The sequence below is a fragment of the Apodemus sylvaticus genome, chromosome 5 (genome assembly GCF_947179515.1).
Source record: "Apodemus sylvaticus chromosome 5, mApoSyl1.1, whole genome shotgun sequence".
Lineage (NCBI taxonomy): Eukaryota > Metazoa > Chordata > Mammalia > Rodentia > Muridae > Apodemus > Apodemus sylvaticus.
The window spans coordinates 4,726,944-4,741,549 of record NC_067476.1 but is presented as its reverse complement, the minus strand read 5'-3'; positions in this window follow the sequence as shown (position 1 = coordinate 4,741,549).

The window sequence follows — 14,606 nt, the reverse complement described above, 5'->3', positions numbered from 1 at the left end:
AAAGGCCGAACCCCCTACTAGTGCCACTCACCAGGCCACACATATTCAAATCACCACAGAGTTCAACCTAACCCTAAAGCTAAACCTAACCCTAACCTTAACCCTAACCTCTAACCCTAACCCCTAACCCCTAACCCTAACCCTAACCCTAACCCCTAACCCTAACCCTAACCTTAACCCTAACCCTAACCCTAACCTTAACCCTAACCCCTAACCCTAACCCCTCACCCTAACCCCTAACCCCTAACCCTAACCCCTTACCCTAACCCTTAACCCTAACCCTAACCCCTAACCCTAATCCTAACTCTAACCCTAACTGTAACCCTAACCCCTAACCCTAAGCCTAACCCTAACCCCTAATCGTTAACCCTAACCCTAACCCCTAACCCCTAACCCTAACCCCTAACCGTAACCCTAACCCCTAACCCTAAGCCTAAGCCTAACCCCTAACCGTTAACCCTAACCCTAACCCCTAACCCCTAACCCTAACCCCTAACCCTAACCCTAACCCTAACCCTAATCCTAACCCTAACCCGTAGCCATCGCTACCCCAAGTCAAGGCAGAGCCTGCAAGGGAGAGCATTGCTCTCGCTCTTTGGAAAGTCTGAGAGCTCCGGCTGACCTGCTTGCTCCTCTCAGGGGCTCTCTGGGGTCCACTGATGGTCAAGGTAGATAGATAGGTAGGTAGCCTAAGGAAGTCCCTTCACCCGAGTCTTTGTTTCTGCTTCTGGATGGGAGCACCTGTGTTGTTTGTCCTCACAGGGCGACTGTGGAGAAGTAGACTAGTACCAAGTTGGTAAGTGCAAGCTGCTCGGTGCCTCTCTGGTGAATGACAACAGTTCTTAGTTTGGAACGGAGGTCAAGCTGGGCCTCAGGGCCAACCTATCCAGGTCATCTGGAAGACCATTTGAAGAGCTTAGTCTTGGGGTCATCGGCTAGGTGATCAATGCAGAGCGAACAGGGTGAAGAGGGCACAGCCCAGCACGGAGGGCAGGAAGGGCACGCGCTGAGTCCATGGAAACACATCCAAGCCTTTGCTACGTGCTAGGATTCAGACGTGGGATGAGCAGGGAGATGCATGTTTTACACACCAAAGCGGACCTGGACTCCAGGTTCTCCCAGCATACTCAGTCAGTCAGTCCAGGGCGCTGGGCTTCCCCTCCCCAGAGACTCTCCTATAAGCAGACATTTTGGCCTCTCCTCTCTGCACACTTTCTCTCCCCCCTCCCCTGTCTCCCCTGCTGCCCCCAGGGCAACTTCACTTACCTCCTCCTGTGTGCCCAAGAGCTGCTTCCAATAACCCTGCCTTTATATACTCTAAGCTGTCTTGAATTGCCCCATTTCATTGTCGGAGAATAACTCGGACCAGGGGCCGGGGGCGTGGAGTTCCTCTGCAGCCATGGGACCTCTCCTTTCCGCCATCCTTCTCTCTGCCTGACTCAATTTTTGGACTCCATGGAGACCAGGTGCTCTTCTGGGTCTCCCCTGCAAGAGCCGGCTGGCCAGGCCACGAACATCTGTTCCAGAACATAGACCTGGTCTTTGTTCCAGGGAGCCTTGGGTTCAAAGACTTTTGAATCCATAATCATAGCCCTAATTTTCAGAAGACAAAAACCAAGTTCTAACAGGTGTAAACAATTTAATGTTTCAAAAAATTAATACCAAGCAGGTTATTATTATGCCGCAAGGTTTGGGTGTCAGGGTCACCAAGCAAGGTATGTTGGTTTTTTTCCCCCCAACCCATAGCAGAGACAAGATTATTGTTTTCTGAAAATTATGGTTATGAGCATCTCAGCTGTTTGTCTCAAGTCTGAGAACATCTGAGGCTTACCCAGCACCACCGTTAGACCCCAGGCTGTTGGGTGGGACAAGACTCCATAGATCCTCCGGTCTCCTGCAAAGGCTGGGAGAATGGGTACCACCAGATCTAAAACCAAAAAATGTATCCAGATTTTTGATAAATTTTGAACTCCCTATGTCCAATTTTTTGGGAGGCATGCTCTCGCTCCCCCTCTCCCTCATCACTGCAACACAGCTTCAGCAGCTGAGCACCTCGCACACCCAGCTCTGGGTGCTGTCTAGCCCCACCCCCACTCCACCTCTTTCCTATCCACGGGAGGCCTGAGCAGCAGCAGCAGCACTGATGGGGAGGGAGCAGCCTGCTACTTGGCCCGTGGCCACGTGGCTACACACCAGCCAGCCAGCCACGGGAAAGACATAAACAGCACGTGGCTGGCCACTGTCTCATTTATGGGATAAAGAAGATGGAACCATGGCTTTTCCACCATCTTGATTAAGGATAGCCACATGGCTGGCAGCCAACTCTGTTATGGGCTGGGAAAAACAAGCTGAGGGTCTGGGCCTTCTCTGCCCCGGAAGCTCTTCTATATAATGTAGACATTTTGGTGTCTTCCCTCTGCACGGGTGCTTTCTTTCTGTCCTTGTCTTCTCTTCTCATCTGCTCTGTCTCCCCCAACCTCCATGGCAACGTCGCTGACACACACACACACACACATACACACCTTGTAGTTGGTAAATTTGCTCGAGAGCTGCTTCCTGATAAACCTGCCTTTATATACTTTAAATCTGTCTTGAACTGGCTCATTTCACTGGTGGAGAATAACTTATTAGCAGGCACCTTCAGAAGCCACATGTCAGCACAGAATGGTAAGAACATCCCAAGCAGGACTGTCACCAGACCTCACACAAGGTGAGTGTTAGGATACAGGTTTTGGAACAAAGCCCAAAATGGCTGGACTGGGATATCCCTGTCTTTCACTTTTGGCCAGAAGCTCTTGCTTTCAAAACCCCTGGAAGATAGCTCGCAGAAGACACTGGACAAAGTTGATGTCTAGCTCTGGATGTGGACCAATGTTACAGTGAGGACATATGGAATCAGGAGTATAAGAAGTTTAAGGATGCTCCAGGGCGGAGCCCAGGGGTCCTGAGGTCACCACCTTCCTGATAACAAAGTGCCCAGCAAAAGCAACTTCAGGGTTGACTGCAGCTCACAGATAAAGGGTGCAGTCCATCACAATGGAGAAGACATGGCTGCAGAAAGGCAAGAGCAATTATCTCAGTGCTAAGCTCACTTTCTCCTTTTTTATTCAATCTTGGCCAGCTCGTGGAGTCCTGCTGCCCACCCTTAGAATGGGTCCTCCCACCTCAATTAACTTAACCTAGAAACTCTCTCAAAGACACGCCTAGAAAGTTGTCTCCTAGATGATTCTAGATCCTGTTAACGACTAATATTAACCATCACAAGTCTACTCTGTGTCTGCCTGGCATCCAGACATATCACTTTTAAACTGTACTCTTCCTCCTCTTGTCCTGGTAGTTTTACAACTGTCTGTAACGTGGAATGAATTTATTCCAGCTTTAAATGTCTCCAGGGTATCTAATAGTTCCAAAACTCTTTAAAAGTTTCAGTCTCATCTGAGGCAATCTATTAACCGTGAACTCCTGTAATGTGAGAGATGCTTGCACTATACAATGACATACTGTTAATATTCTCACTACAAATGGGTGGGATGGGAACATGCCAAGGAACAATCAGACAAAAATGACTCTCAAAGCCAGTCAGGGAAACACCAGACCCTGTGGCCCCATGTTGAGTGCCTGAGACTCATGGTGGAATCAATTGCAGACCTAAGGATGCCGCCCACCTCTGTGTCTGCTGCCTGCAGCACGCGCACAGTCTTTCCCGTGGGCCATCTCTGCTCTATGCGGTCAGCTTCCCTCACTCAGGGGTCCTGGCATCTCCACAACCCTGGGTCCTCACAGCAGCTCAGGCCTCCCACAGTGCTCGCTCTCTCAAGGCTTCCTTTCAAGTGAGTTCTACTTTGCCACACAGTCCCCGACCTCAGCAGCCTTCCGGATCCTTGGTACAAGGCTCTATGACCTTCAGTCTCACATCTTTCTTTTCTGAGGACAAACCAGTACCTCATGGATGATAAAGCCAAGTTTTCCTATTCAAGTACTAAACAGGCCATGTCCTGCTTGACTTCCAAGACGAGATGAGAGACATTCAGGGTGTGGCCATAGGCTGTAAAGCCTAGTTATATAGTCAATATAAGATGTGGCCTGGCCCCCTCGATCCACAGCTGTGGTGGCCTCTGCGTGTTCGCCCAGGTGGCTGTTTTTGGGCCCCTGCTTGGTGACACTTTCAGCTTAGGCTCTCATTATATTTACAAGATGGAGCCTCGGGACTTGTTTCATCCGGCTGCTGTTCCCTTGCCCTTGGCAGGGTCAGTGGTTGAGTCCAGATCCTTGGCTCTGGAGCCCGTGCTCCTAAAGCTGTATCCTGCCATTGGGAAGGACTGAATCAAATCAGACCTCCTTTACAGCCTTCAGCCAAGGAAAAGATCGGAAGATGATGCAGAGAAATCCTAGTATAGGGGAAGCCTTTATTTAATATACAAAACCCCCAAAGGCACACACAGAGGGACTGACTCCAAAGCTCTTCTGCAGTGAGATGACACTGTCCATAACAGAAGGACAAATGACAGAGACACAAGAACACTTTGCTGACAGCAAAGCCACAGAGAACGAGAAGCAGCCCAGTAGAAAGTGAGTGGCGGCCTGGGCGGGCGGTGGCCTGGGCAGGCAGCTGTCCAAAGGCGAGAGAATGATTTAATATGGAAATAAAATGAAGAGACATTCTGCTTATGGGCAGCAAGACAGAGCTGGCAGATAGCATGGTGGGAAATGTGGTCTGTTGACATGCCAGCGTCGTCACTGTCATTGTCATCAGGAGTGTCATGGAGGCCTCCTTACCCCATTCCTAGGAGGCCTGGGCAAGGTAGGTTATTTTTTCATTACAGCCTTATTTTTAAGGTCTAATGCTGCAGAGACCTGATAGCCTAACTCAGGAGTAGCTGGTATCTCTGCCCCAGGACACCCCAAACTCACAGCTCTCCAGGAGCCCACAGGACTCTGCAAGCACACATTGCTGTAAGCACACAGGTCTCTAAATAGGATCCCATTTAAAAAGCAAAACAAAACACTAGGCACAGGAGAGGTGGCTTAAAAGGTAAGGGCATTTGCTACTAAGCTTGACAGCTTCCTCCTTGAAGGATACCTAAATAAATATGATTTTTGTGTGGCAGTAAATACCTTTAATCCTAGCACCTAGAAAGCAGACAGGTAGAATCTGAGAGTTTGTGACCAGCCTGGTCTACATAGCAAGTTTCAGACCAATGAGAGCTTCATAGTGAGGCTCTGTCTAGACAACAAAAAACAAAAGCCAGGCAGATCTGCTTTTTGAAGAACCCTAAAAGAGAAGGGAACGCAATGTAGAGACTATCTTCATGTATAGCAACCGTAGTTTCAGTTCTGAGAGCCACAGTGGGCTCCTGGATAGTGCCTGATTCCACGGTTGAACCCTGCCTGGCTTCGCCATCCAGAGCAGTTCCTGGTGCCTTTCTGATCTCAGGTAGACCTTAGAGGGAGGTAAGGACTGCTCCACAGGGTTAGCACATGAAGGTGCACACCGGGGGGTGGGGTGGTGGGAGGGTGGGGTGGGGTGGGGTGGGGGGGCTGTTCTCTTTGCAAGATTCCTTTTAAGAATCTAAAGTGTTTAGTGCTTGCATGGGACCATTGTCAGCAGAGTGCTTCCTCTGCTGGGATTCATCCTGCCACTGTTCACATGGGCATCCCATTTAAGGACCTTGTGGATTGACAGGCTGCGTGGGTACATCCTGCATATATATAGGGACACATACATACATTGTGTATGAAATGTGCATGCGTGTTCCTGTGTATAGAATATGCACAGGTGTATACACATAGGTACATGCATATGTGTGTGCATGCCTTCATTGGTGCACAAAAATGTGTAATAATGTGTGTATTTTTCCATGTGTATGCTTCTGTGTTCATGCATCTGCACAGGTGTGTATATGTACATGTGAATATGTATATTTTCTGCACATTTCCACATGTGTATTGCACACGGACAGATTTATACTTGTGTGGGCACATGCACATGCTTCTGTAAAGCCAAACATGCATGTGTGTGTGTGCCTGGATATGCCTCTGCATGTATGTGCACATGGGCATATACATATTTATGTGTGTTTATGCATGCATGCCTGCATACTCCTGAGTATCCCCACCAAGCGTCTGAGTGCTGAAGGCAACACTGCAGTGTCACTGTGGGGAGGACTTGGTGCAGCAGCTATTCTCTGTCAACCACACAGAAAGTCTAGCTGTTTCCTGTCCACAGTCCAAATGTCAGAGCTGTCGGAGCTGCCAGGTAGCTGTCCCTAGGGAAAGGGTCTCTATGACAGACATGGTGACTCCCTGACACCTCCTGAAGTACACATGCCATCCCAAAGTGAAAGCTCAGAGTCTGAGCAGCACTGGGACTGAAGAGTCACCGGAAGGGACACTCAGGGGCATCTTTCTGTATCAACCAACTGGAAGGAAGAGAGGTCCCTGGCAGATGCAGAGACGTGGACCTTGTGTGAGTCCAGGAACCGACATCAGCCCTGGTACTGCATCGGGAAGGCTATGGGAAAAGCAGAGTCCTGAGGATGCTCGTGGAGGGGGTGAACACCTGTGGCCCCTATGCGGAGGTCAGAGGACATCTTTGTGGAGTCTTTCTCTCTACCATGGGGTTTCTAGGGATTGAACTCAGGAAGCTGGGCGACTTGGGAAGTTTTATGTCAACTTGACATACACTCACTAGTCATTTGGGACAAGGGAATCTCAGGTGAGGAAACACCCTCACTACAAAGGTGTGTGGGCAAGTCTGTGGGGATAATCAATGTCGGAGAGCCTGGGTCATGGGGGGAGGTGCCACTAATGAATGAGGTAAGAAATCTGGCTAAGCAAGCCAGAAGGAGCCAGCCAGGGAGCAGTGCTCCGCCATGGCCTCTGCCACAGCTCTCGCATCCGGGTTCTTGGTCCTCTTGGGTTTGTGCCCTGATTTTCTGCAGTGGCAGACCGTGACCTGGAAGGACGAGATGGAATAGACGCTTCATGCCTCAAGTTGTTGTTAATCAGTGTGTTCTATCATAGCATGGAAACCCTACGACACTGAGCAAATGCCTCCTCTCCAGGTCCAAAGGAAGGCTTGAAGGCAAGGGAGACAGAGGGCAGGTCCAGTGTTGGGGTCTGTGTGACCACACATAGGCTCTGCCAGTGCTCGCTGGGTCTGGTTGTGCCTGGGAAGCTGGCTGCCCTTGGGAATGTGGCCTTACCTGTGTGGGCACCAAGAAGACCAAAAGGAGGAGTTGCAAAACCCAGCAAACTCATATGATCTAACTTCATCAACTAAAAATCTAAATTAGGTGGGTGTCTGTCAGGGTTTTATTGCTGTGAAGAAACACCATGACCAGAAAGCAAGTTGGGAAGGAAAGGGTTTATTTGGCTTACACTTCCAGATCATAGTCCATTACTAGAAGGAATCAGGACAGGAATTCAAGCAGGGCAGGAACTGGAGGTAGGAGCTGATGCAGAGACCACCTAGGGGTACTGCTTACTGGCTTGCTTTCCCTGGCTTGCTGAGTCTGCCTTTTTATAGAACCCAGGACTACCACCCAGGGATGACATCACTCAAAACGGGCTTCTTGATTAAGAAAATGCCCTACAGCTGGATCTCACGGAAGCACTTCCTCAACTGAAGCTCCTTTCTCTGTGATGACTCTGGCTTTGGTCAAGTTAACATCCAAACCCAGCCAATATAGTGGGTATAGTTTTTTGAGTCAGGCTCTATGTAACCCGGCAATCCTAAAACTCACTATGTAGACCAGGCTGGCTTTGAACTCACTATTTCATTGGTGCTGGGGTCAAAGGTGTGTGCCACCACTGCCGGGCTCTAAATTAGTTTTTAAAAGACCCTGTCCCCTCTACCATTGGTAAAACTTACAAAGTCAGATGATGTGGGAAGGACTGTGTGGGCCAAGCCACTCACCAGTCCACGAGCCAGTTCTTTCTTTCTCTGAGTCTGATGCTGGGCCACTGTGTCCTGGGATCTGGTAGAATAGAGGCGGTCTCACCCCAAGGGGCCTACATGGCCGAAGCCTTAACAATGTTTGAATCCTTTTACTGAGCAATTCTATTCTTAAAAATCCACATCAGGGAAGTGAGTAGAAAATGTGTTCTAGATGTGTTCCCAAGAGTTGCCAAAGTAACATTGGCCAGATGCAAGGAGGCACAAGGAGGCATTGGCACAGCCCTGTGACTGCTGCTGACCTGCGCTGTCACTACCAAGTCTGAGGGAGATGCCGTCACTTCCACCCCAAGTGCTGATATGATTTTCAAGGCCCACACGGCTACTGAGACTGCTGAAGGGTAGACTGGTTACAATTCCCAGAGCCCTCGAGGCCTCTCTGCTCCCTCTGTTCCTGGTGATACGGAAGAAAAGTCTCTCCACTTCTCAAGAGATCAAGTCATGAAACCCTGGGGCAATCATACCAGGAGACCCTCCAAGGAGATGAGTCAGGACAATAGAACAGAGTTGTGTCACTCCAGGAATGCCCAAGCAACAGGGCAGAGCTGGCACTCTCAGGTATGCTAAGTAAAGACCTAGGCCACATCTACAGTGGCACTGGAGTCCTGGGGACCATTCTGTGCCTTGTCCCCACCTCTGCCCTCCTGGGTGGCTGCTGAAGCCCCGTGCATGTGGCATCCTGAGCTCTCTCCAGCTCTGCCTGAGGAGCTGGCTGACTGTCCCTCCTGCCGGCCAGGGCTGCAAATGGGCCTTGGAATCTTTCCCATGGGGCCCGGGCCACTTCATGCTACCTTGGAGGCACCAATCGCTTCTTAAGAACAGACCCAGAGGTCTAGCCAGGCATGTGCTCTGGCTGGAGGCCAACACCAAGTTCTGTTCCTTAGTCTTCAGGGCCCAGAGGGTCCAAGATGGCTGGGATCCAGGCTGTTTGGAACACAGAGTTCCAGGAAAGGTCCCTGCTCTGTTGGGAAGTGTACTAGAGTGGGAGAGAGGAATTCTCTGCTTGAAGATAGCAATGTGGCCCAGGCAGTGGTAGCACGTGCCTTTAATCCTAGCATTTGGAGACAGACAGGAAGAGCTTTGAGTTCTGAGCAATTCTATTCTTAAAAATCCATATCAGGGAAGTGAGTAGAAAAATGTGTTCTAGATATGTTCCCAAGAGTTGCCAAAGTAGCATTGGCCAGATGCAAGGAGGCACGAGGAGGCATATCCAGGTCTGGTCTATAGGCATATCCAGGTATATATAGGTATATCCAGGCCATCCAGGGCTACACAGAGAAACCCTGTCCTAAAAAACAACGAAACAACAGAAACAGACAAAAATGTCAAGGCCCCTCCCTCTGCCATACTGGCTGTCACCTTGGGGCTGTCACATTCAGGGGCATGACAGTAGAAGATAATGTCTAGTGATCTAGAGGACCTCTCTGGACCCCCACTTCTCAGCATTGGTGCAGGGTTGGTAGAGATGAGCTGGCAGACACTGTGAGAGTCAAACTCCCTCGGGAAAGTACTTCACATTTCCCAGGACCTATAAAACAGAGACCCATCCAAGGCAGGGCTGATCCGCTCAGGAGTCTCAGCTCCTACCCCTGGGCCCTCCCTGCTGAGGCCACTGGGGACGCAGGGCTCACCTCTCCTTTCCCTCCCCACCCTCCTCACGCTGCTGCCTTGTGCCACCCCACCAGCTCCGCCTGCAGGTTTGAGAGCAAATCTGTGCAGGGATAGAGGTCAGGCTCAGATGGGGGTGGGACAGAGGACTTGTGGCCAGTGCCAGGTGGAAGATGCCACTAGTCCTAGAGCTGAAGCCCAGGCTGCAAGGGCAGTGTCCCTGCTTGGACTGCAACCAGGCGGCAAATTGTGACACCATATCACAGAGATATGTGACAGAGGGTCCCAGGACAGCAAGGTCACAGAAATCAGAGAGCTCTCCTGGGGTTACTCTGCCTGACAGGCAGCTCTTGATTGGCTCTAGAGTAGCCAGGGGCGGGCCAGGTGCTGTCTCCTTCCCAAGGACAACGTGTGCTTTCAGAGCATTTACTCGTAGCCCCCCGCGTTGCCTCCCCAGACTTCTAGGAGGGTCCCTGGCCTTTAACTCTCCAGGTGAAAACCTGTGCCTTCACTCAGAACGGTCCTCAAGGACCAGCTCCACCTCTCACTTCACACAGGGGAAACTGAGTCACCCACCACAGTGACTACCTTTCAGTGTGCTTGGCCTCAGGGAAAAGGGCTGGGGAAAGGAGCGTAGAGGACCAGGAGCCCCTCCGCCAGTATTGCATGGCGCATGGTCACTTGAGTAGGTACGGGCTATGTGTTCTTGATGTCTAGAAGGGCTGGCTCGCAGGTCATGGGAGCCCGTACTCACAGGAATCACCAGTCAGCAGCTGCAAAGAAATGGCCAGCAGAAAACCGCCATTGACTAGTCCTGTTTTTTTAAAAAGATTTATTTATTCATTTAATGTATATGAGTACACTGTAACTGTCTTCAGACACTCCAGAAGAGGGCGTCAGATCTCATTACAATGGCTGTGAGCCACCCCGTGGCTGCTGAGATTTGAACTCAGGACCTCTGGAAGAGCAGTCAGTACTCTTAACCACTGAGCCACCTCTCCAGCCCCTGGCTAGTCTTGTAACTCCTCCCTTACCCTCTTCCCAATGGCTCTGTCTGGGAGGGGTCGTCCTTGTGCGCAGTGCACTTCTTTCTGGTCCCAGTGCTGCCGCTACAGAGATACCTAGTGGGTCCCTCCCCATGCCTGCACCAGAGCTCTTTTTGCAGAGGATGTGAAGAAGGGGCGCCCTCTACACCTCACCTTACTACCACACACAAATATCTGGGCAGTCTTGAGTTCTGGACTTAGGAAAAGACACCACTACATCCAGTGCCCCTGTGGCACCAGTAGGCTGGTCCAAATAAATGCTCCTTCCCAAAAAAGGCTGCAGAGGGTCCTAAGGACAAGAGAATCGGAGGGTGTGTCCTGGAGGGTGTGTCCACAGGGGACCTGCGGAATTCCCACGGGAAGGTGCTAACAATTGTACGCTCCATACTAGGGGTGTGTGTCTTGAGAGATGTGCGACCTCGGCGAGGCAGAAGTCGGAAACCGCAGTCACCCCTCTCTTCACTTTGCCCCAAACACTCAAGTCTTTTTTTTCCAAGATTTGGGGTGGGGGTAGGGGAAGCAGCAGCCTCAACAAAGAATCTGTCCCCCCTCCCCCCTCCCCCCCCCAACACTTGTCCTCGAGCGCCCTCTGTTGGTCGCACCTTGCACCCTTACCCCGTGGGGCTTACATGGGACACTGGGCGTGGCCAGGTCCTCCGCATTTAAAGTGGGCAAGCATCTATGGAACCGCACGGCTCCTGTGTCCGGCCAGCTTTCCCCTTCTTCCTCCCGTTACAACAGTGCTCAGTCCGGTAGAGGCCTGCACCTAGAGCCCCAGTGCCCCGGGCACCCCTGCCAGAACTTGTTAGGCGAAAGTGCTGTCCAGACCCCAGGATCACTGTGACCTCTGCCAGTCCTAAGCCACAGGAGCACCTATCAGCAGGTAGTGGAATGGGTACAGTGCCACCCGCAGGTGCTACACCCTAGTGATGCAGGGCAGCATTCTGGCAGACGGGTTTTTCACAAGATTCCCCGAAGCCTTGAATATGGACCTTCTGGGCTCCAGGAGCCTTTGCTGTCCAGTGTTTTTTTTTTTTTTTTTTTTTTTTTTTTTGGTTTTTCTGAGACAGGGTTTCTCTGTGTAGCCCTGGCTGTCCTGGAACTCACTCTGTAGACCAGGCTAGCCTCGAACTCAGAAATCCACCTGCCTCTGCCTCCCAAGTGCTGGGATTAAAGGCGTGCGCCACCACCACCCGGCTTGCTGTCCAGTGTTTTGAAGAGCCCTCTCCAAACCAACACTGTGGCAATGAGGTGGTGGCAGGAGAGACAAACACAGGATACCTAGGAGATGGGTGGCGGTTAAGGTGACTTCCGTTCACGCTTTTCTCCAGGCCTAGGCTAAGAACCCAGTCTCTCACTGGGGGCCTGGTCAGTGTACTTGAGGGATCACAAGTAGGATCACCAATCCCACTCCCATCAAGTTTCCCCAAAAGTCCTGTCATAGCGTTCCACCTCTGTGAACAGACACCATGACCAAAGCAACTCATATAAGAGGAAGCATTTAATCGGGGCTGGCTTACAGTTTCAGAGATTTAGTCCAGTATCATCATGGTGGGGAGCAGTGCGCATGCAGGTAGACATAGCTCTGGAGAAGTAGCTGAGAGTTATATATCAGAATCTGCACACGGCAGGAGGGGAGAGCCACTGGGTTTGGCTTGGGCTTTTGAAATCTCAAAGTCTGCCCCCAGTGACACTCCTCCTAACTCCCATTCCTCTCGGGTACTACCACTCCAGGACGAAGCATTCAAACCTACGAGCCTATGAGCCCATTCTTAATCAAACCGCCAGAGGCCCCTGTCTGCCTGCCTGCAGGAGCACAGGCTCAACACAGATGCTTTGAGTCAGGGGTACGGTTGGTTCTGCAGAGGTCTGGGGTGCCCCACAGTCCTCAGAAGAGATACAGCCTGTGACTCACCCAGCTGGGTTCTACCTCCCTTAGCTATGCCTTACCTCTATCTGCCCAACATCCAGACCCTCTGTCAGGTCTACTATCGGGGGATCCAGACCATCACTCAGGGAGACCCTATCTGGGTCGACACCACCAACTGACTAGGGTCCAGCAGGGAGGTGACCTTGTTGGGTGTGGTGGTTTAAATAAGCTTGGCTCAGGGAGTGGCACTATGAAGAGGTGTGGACTTGGAGTAGATGTGTCAGTGTGGGCGTGGGCTTTAATACCCTCATCCTAGCTGCCTGGAAGTCAGTACTCTGCTAGCAAGTAGCCTTCAGGTGAAGATGTAGAACTCTCAGCTCCTCCTACACCATGCCTGTCTGGACGCCATGGAACTCCCGCCTTGATGATACCAGACTGACCCGCTGAACCTGTAAGCCAGCCCCAATTAAATGTTGTCCTTCATACGAGTTGCTTTGGTCACGGTGCCTGTTCACTGCAGTGAAACCCTAATGAAGACACTGGGCTATCAGAGGTTGCAAGATGGGAGAGATTTTGGAGGGCTTCACAGAAATGAATATCTGGCAACATTCTGCCCGGAAGACCCAAGTCCCAGAGTGCAGCCAGCCTTCAATCTCCAGCCTGAGTGAGAGGGGAGAGGGCCACTGTGATCAGGTCCTGCTGGGTCAGTCCTCCTCTCTCCTTCCCCAAGGAAAGCCCAGACCCCACAGTGCTTTCAGAACCCAGTGTCCCTAAGCACTCCTGTTTCCATCTCAAGCCCTCACTAAACCAGCAACCATGCGTCTCTGCCCGAAGTGGGAGCCCTCAGTACTGTAGCTGCCTCATCCGGCTGGGGGATGGCGGGCCTTAGCCCCAGGCTCCAGTACAAAGAGTAACCCCCGCCCTAGATCTTTCTCCACACCTCATTCCAGAGTTCGTACCTTTCCTTAGTCCAAGGCTTTGCCCCACTAGCACGGCAGCCCGACCCTGTGAGCCCATGTTGGCATGCCCCTGGCTCTCACCCTGCCTGGGTTAGCCGATGCTTTGTTCTGGGCCTGAGCAGAGCAGGGTTGAAGAGAGGGGCGAGGCCATTCCACTTACAACGTCCAGAAAAGTGTTACCTTTCTCCAGCTCATCCCAGGCCCTTCCCCCACGACTCCACCCTACTGGAAGCAGAGGCAAGAGGTCCCACTGCATGTCCTTTCCTCTGCAGGTGCCCAGGAGAGGTGTGGTGATCTACATCAACTATCCCCGGAGAAGTCCCTGCATCCCAACACCCATCTCTTACCACTACATGGCCCTTCCGGCCCCTGCCTGTTTTCCCTTCCTTCCTCCTGTTACTCAAGGAGTATTTGCTAAGGGGCTCCTGACAGCTAGGACTGAGCTTTGGAGGGCTCCCAGATGGGGAGTCTCCAAACCATGTACGGGCTCAGACCAGGAACGCAGGTGGTCAACACTTCCGCTGCTGGAGCAGGACCTGGGGCTCATGTGGCTCAAATGACTGCAGCTCCGACTGACCGGGGAGGCCAGGTGCTGCCTGGCTCTGGTGATCCGGTAGGGTGGGTGATAACTGTGTCCTTGGGAAGAACACCTGCTAGAAGGAACGATCTGCGGAGCATACCTGTTATCGTCCTCCTGAGACTGGCCAGGGTCCCATAGGTGTCATTCACATTCTCCCAACTAGGCTGTGAGCTTCTCGAGAGCAGGGCTGGACTCCAAAGAGTCCTGTAGTCTGCTCCAAAGAGCTGTAGGCCGAGCCACCTTGGGTAAGGAGGAGCAAATGCTTGGCAAAAAGAGAAAGCGGAGGCCTGGGCGCCCTGTTGGCCACACCCCTAGAAGTCTGCTGGAGACCTGTCGAGTGGAACCATGTTGTTACTTTCTGGCAAAGGGGCCAGAAACAGAGCTGCAAGCTATCACGTGGGCTGTAATCAGGTCACGTGGTCTGCAGGCCTGCACGTGAAGCAGCGAGTCAAACACGAGAAGGGGCGGGGCAAGTCTAGCACGAAGTGGGCCGGCGTGGGGGGGTGGGGTTGGAGGGATGCTTGCATAAGAGTGGGCAGCAGGGTGCTGGTTAGATGCAGGGCTCCTTGGGATAGGCAGAGCGTGC